At 32.0% G+C, this 6,000-nt stretch overlaps 1 protein-coding gene across 21 annotated transcripts in view; it reads right to left on the bottom strand.

Annotated features, from left to right (window-relative positions):
• Window positions 1–397: 397 nt before the first annotated feature.
• Window positions 398–6,000, bottom strand: part of MBNL1 (muscleblind like splicing regulator 1) — a 208,091-nt gene continuing 202,488 nt past the window's right edge. For 17 of the 21 annotated variants that reach the window (XM_004478814.4, XM_058295166.1, XM_058295168.1 and 14 more), the window contains one exon: window positions 398–3,815. The gene's annotated coding sequence lies outside the window, so the exon portion shown is untranslated. The remainder of the gene's footprint in view (window positions 3,816–6,000) is intronic. The other 4 variants (XM_071214570.1, XM_004478820.5, XM_058295171.2 and 1 more) reach the window with 1 other exon arrangement.

The following is a 6,000-nucleotide window of genomic DNA, read 5'->3' as shown; positions in this document are numbered from 1 at the left end:
TTATTCTCTTGGAATGCCTAATTTCCAGTGCTATTCTCCTGGGGTACTCAGGCAAATAAAATATCTTTAGTAGAAAGACAGTGATGAAGAATTGATAAGAGAAGCTCTTCTTCTTCTCTTTATACCTACAATTATAGCAATCAGCACTAAAATGCTTCAGAGGAGGGGAGAGAATGATTTTTTCAGAAAATACCGACCATAGGATGGTAATACACCACACTTTAGATTCTCATCCTAGTCCTCGAAGGATATTTTGTGAGAAAGATAGTTAAGTGCCTTCCTTGCAATTATATTTAAAACCAATCGATTTTCACATCAAAATTTTCTTAAAGATACACAATGCAGGAATACATGAAACGCGCAAAAATAATTTACTCTTCAATCTCAGATACACAAATATAATTAAGAAAGAGAAGTTTTATTAGGGCAATTTCACTTTATTTTTCCATACAGCAAAGTCAACTACTGCAGTAATAATAAAATAAGCATAAAACAAATTGCAGCCCAAGACAAAATACATAATTTTAAGCAACTACAAGCAGAAAGTAAGTTGTGATTACATAATAGTAAAACCAAGCACATCTGTCCTTTCAGCAGATGAAAGTGGAAGGGTTGCTGATAAGTGCAACATTATTAACCAGCTGGAGTGAAGGCTGGATATACTAATTCATTAAACAAGTGCCCACAATTGCAGTTTGCTTTTTTCAAGTGCTTCTGTGTTGAAAATTAAAACCGTGAAATTTGAACTGTGTTTTATTTTTTCACCTGCTGAAAGAACAGGATCCTATAGCAATTAAAAACAATCACATAACAACTATAGCTACGGTGTGCTGTTTGGTTTGCCTGTTTATGGTTTAAATTTTGTGAAAGTCAATACTTGTTTTGAAGATTTTTTTTTTTTGTGAACAATAAACCACTGAAATTGTCAGAAACTGATTTGAATAATATATGTCCTTAGTATAGTTCTTTCTCTCATTTTTTTTCTGAAGTTTTAAACATGCAGTAGTTTTGAAAAATGTAAGGAATATTTGATCCATGATTTCACCTTAATGGTTGAAGTACCTGCTATTTTTGGTAATGATCTTCAGGCAGATTTGGCCCAATGGAGTTTTTGTCAGTCATGAGATCTTGGAAGAATGGCATATCTTTCCAGCTGAAAAAATCCTGGCAAACTACAAGCTGTCCACAAAAAGCAAAGCAACATGTTTGAAGGGGTATGGAGTGCTAACTCTGTGCCACTTTTGCAAGCAATTTTGCTCAGTCTCATTTTATTAGCCTTAACAAAACTCCTTGTAATTATAGACGTTTTTATTCAAAATAAGATCTTACTATTATACAGGTTTCTCTCTTTTGACTATATACAGAAGTGCAAAAAGTCAACCTTCTTTCTAGACGTTCCAACATGCTAAATTGCAGCATAATCAACCCTCAAGAGTTTGCACACATGCTATAATTCTCGTTACGTAAACTTTGAGTATTTGGATTATCAACAAAAAGTCCCTTGTTCTATTTACTGATTATGCAGCTTATTTATAACAAGGCCTGATATTCAGGGATTTCAAAAATATTAAACAATACTTTAACATTTGAAATGGATACAGTAGAAAATAAATTTTATTCTAATATCTAGGATCTAGATCTTCTTATAATAACTAATTACAAACAAAATAAATCATCAAAATATTACTCAATTGTCTGCCAGGATTGTTGCGATAGCAACAACTTAACTTCTTACTTAGCAATGATTATATATTTATAAGATATCCATATAAAAGATCTTTGTTCTTTTAATGAAAACTAGACAAGAACTAACAATGACTGACATTCTTACACGGTAATATTAAACCAGTAAAATATAAATCATTTAGTTAACAATAATACGAATATTCATATGACACTACATGTAATTCAAAACTGAGTATGTTATGAAGGAAAAACTACTTTAATTTTTTTTTTTGTATTTTGAAAAATTCATCGGTAAAATCTAATAAAACAATATTCTATAAACTGAAATGGTATTCAATTGTTAATAGAAAATGAAAATCTAATAAATGTAAGAAATGAAAAACTACATTTTAACAAGAAAAATAAGTAATATTCTATAATGTAGCTAACTACAATAACGTGAAGTCACCATTACTCTCTTAACACGATTGAAATTACATTGGTATGGGTTCCAACCCGTAATGTAATAATCTAAGGCTTTAATAGATGTACAGTACAATCAGTAAAATCAACACATCAGTCTTATATTAGAAAGCATCTCTCTCAAGCATAAAAACTTGCAGTAAACTTGGAAGTATGGAAAGTTCTATAACTGAACTTTCACTTCTCCCATTCCATACTATAACTACCAGTGACCTGGCCCCTACTTCAGCAATTTTCAGAATTGCTGAAAAGAGCAAAAATATCCTTTACTAGCTGCAACATCCAAACCACACAAAAAAGGAATTCCTTTGGATGAATCTATTCTTAAAAACTGAATGCACATCTATTTTTTTTTTAATTTTGTAAAAGGCTTTCTAAGGCTATAAGCAGTTAATCGAACAAAACAAAACAAAAGAAAAATCACATATAAAATTCACCCATGTACTTAACCCACCCAATTACTAGGTTAATTAAACATTTCCCATTTTCATATTTTGGTTTATCATGCATCTGATGACAGTGCTGCTTTCTTCTTTGTTTAGAGTCACTATTTTGAATGTGACTGTGATGAAGCATTTAAGCAAATGTGAAACCATTTCTGCAAAGCATTTATAGTCTTTTGACTTTTGACAGAGGCTATAAATAGAAGCAAAATAATTTCCTCAAACATTTTTGTCGTGTCTCAGAAATGGCATATCCCTTTTGAATTATGTTATACAGTATAATATGCATAAATATTACACTACAATGAATTAAAATAATTATATATATCTATTATATATATCTCCAGTATGTGAGTTTTATCTGTATTGAGAGTTTGAGTTGTGCTGTCTATTGTTACTGTAATGCTAAATTGGCCATTTCTGAGACAGCTTTGGTTTCCAAAAAGAAAAAGGAAAAAAAAAAAGAAAAAAAAAAGAATGGTGCCCTTTGACTGATTAGTACTAGCAAATAAGCAACAAAATGTGGCTCTGAAAAACATTAACACTGAAGAAATAATACTCTAATTTGATGTACAGTCTATGGCACTTCATGAGAATCCTTAACAACATGGTACTTAAAGCCATGATGTGCTTTAAAAGATACACAGTTGTGGTTTTGCTTGGCACATTCATCTCTGTCAGATCCCTCCCTCACCACGTCTTACAATCTATTACATTAAAAATATTACTCTTAAACAAAAATGACTTTGCATGCACGCTCTCACCTATAATGGCAATTTTAAATACAAGGTGCACCTTTGTTATTTGTAAACCTTGAAAGAAATAAACTTATTTTTAAAAAATTATATCTTGGTCTACAGACGTACCAATACATAATAGAATCATGGTTACACCAGTCTGTCTTTTCAAGATGGCATGAATATATAGGAAATTAATTAGATATGCATATTTTAATGCATAACTCTGTGCTAGAAAAGAAAGACGATCTTGTTCTTTTAGACAGAAATATCACCTCAGCACAAATATCAATTAAATGTACAAAGTGGATAGGCAACAGTGTGCAGTGGATTTCCATGTTGTCTTTTCTTCTGGTTAACATGCAATATGTGGATGTCTTGTGGCTGAGGGATTTTTGTGTATTTTGCTTGACGGTATATACAATATGGCTAATGACCTTGTCCTTTACTCTAACCAAGCACACTGTCCTTTCCTCTTTAGTATGATCTAAAAGGGAAAAAGAAATAATCTCTGTTAACACAGACAATATCTAAAAGCATTTTCCAATATATTATTTAATGTGAAATTTGCTCTTTCTCAATTTAAACTGTGCTCACTTACACGTTATTCTATACTCATGTAAAAACAAAACAAAACAGAAAAAACGTTGCAGGTAAATATGAGCGCCGCATTTGTTTATCACCCCTATGTGAATGAAATGACATAATAAAATTATAGACTTAGAGCTAAAACTTACCTAAAAGAGTAAAATAAATATGCAGAATCAAGGCGGATAATGTCATAAAGTATTTTTTTTAGCACTATTACAGTAGAGCAGAATTTAAAACTTTCTAAATTTTAGTAGGCTTTCAAGAGTAATGATTTGGCCTGTTAAATTAAAACCCATGCAACAACAACAAAAAAACTATTAAATAGGATCAACTCTATTTGGGTGCTTGGTTAAAACAATGTATATTCAGGAATAAAGGAGTAATACTTTTAAAGTGACTATTTGTATAATTCAAAGTTTGTGAATAATGATATTGAAGAAATCACTGGTTGTTTTTTTTTTTCAACTCAAAAGTCAGTTTAAATATTGCAACTAAACAAGAAAACACTCACTCACTTGTTAAAGAGACAGAAAATCAAGGGTCTAAGCTTCAATGCAGACAAATCTACTTGTCTGCTAATTAATTATTAAGGGTCACATGGCTGTTTTGTAACATTTCCAACTTGGGTTACTACCAAGAAATAGAACCTAGTTAAATACATACATACCAAGCATACTCAATCAACTACAAATGCTTGAAATATATTTTTTAATATGCTAAAGAGAGAATTTTTCTTCCAAAACTATATGTTATGAAATAACATGCTTATTCTAAAAATGTGGCCAATATAAGGAATTTTTAATAAGAAATGCATTGAGAGAACTTAGGAAATAGACAAAAGCCCATTTTGATAATTTAATTCATGTTTGCATGTTTTTGATAATATTCTGATGGAGCCTATCATTTCTTCCTCAAATGGCTCTCAAACTTCAACTCTCCTCTTCTACTATGTGGGTTCTGTCTTGGTCAGGCTCTGGCTATGGAGTACTAATATAAGGACTTCTAAACTGCTTTCTGCCACTATAAGTCTCCTGGCTTGACACAACATCGCTTCTCCTGTAAGGCCCTTACTCCTCCCTTTCCTAGGTGACGACACTTTCTTCACTGTTCAAATGCACTTCTTTTCTGACACATTTGTGGAGAGTTGTTCCTTCGTCTTTGCTCCAAGAGAAATTTGTTTAAAGTTCTCTTAATATAGTATCCTGAAATTATTCATACATGTCTGTCAATTCATCTTTATCTCATTGACATGGTAACTAACACAAAGTAGTGCCAAACCAATATTTGCAATTGTGTTAATGAACAAATGAATGAATGAAAGGAAGCAACAAAGAGTGATCACCCATCTTATTTCCCAGATTCAGTTTTAAAAGCCTTGGCTCTTTCTAAATGTAAATGTAAGTACCTAACATGCTTCCGAGCATTTATTATAACTTGAACACAGGCATACTGAATAAAACATATCCTCTAAAATATACCTTTGTAAATATCTAAGGGAATGTTTCATGTTTCTGGAAGCAAAACATGAAGACCTTCAAACCATTTTTGAGTAACAGCAACATTTTTAGTATTATATGGTCCTCTTAAATAACTACTTCGGAGTACCTAATGTTCGTATGGATATGGAGATATGTGTGTGTATGTGTACAGGTGAATGTGTGCATGTATTTAAAGTTAGACTCATTACATTCAAATAACCCTATGTAGGGTAAGGCATGGGGTGAAGTGTGTATATATTCTCATTTAAGATTAAGAAAAAAAAATAATTAAAAAACAAAATAAATGATACTCTACAGCAGGGGTCAGCAAACTACTGTCCACAGGCCAAATCAGGCCTGCTGCCTACCTTTGTAAATAAAGTTTTAATTCCTGGAACAAAGCCACACCCAGTTATTTACATATTGCCTCTGGCTGTTTCCAGGCTCCAACCAGAGTTGAGTAGTCCCAACAGAGAACAGTTGTGCCAGACACACAGAGCCCACACAGCCAAAAATATTCAGTAGTTAGCCCTTTAAGAAAAAAGTTGCCAACGACTGAGCTACACTATTTATTTAGCTTTAATTTATATTTTTATTCATGCT

The sequence above is a fragment of the Dasypus novemcinctus genome, chromosome 4, assembly GCF_030445035.2.
Source record: "Dasypus novemcinctus isolate mDasNov1 chromosome 4, mDasNov1.1.hap2, whole genome shotgun sequence".
NCBI classification, from domain to species: Eukaryota; Metazoa; Chordata; class Mammalia; order Cingulata; family Dasypodidae; genus Dasypus; species Dasypus novemcinctus.
The sequence above is the reverse complement of the archived record's forward strand: the minus strand, read 5'-3'. Positions and strand labels throughout refer to the sequence as shown.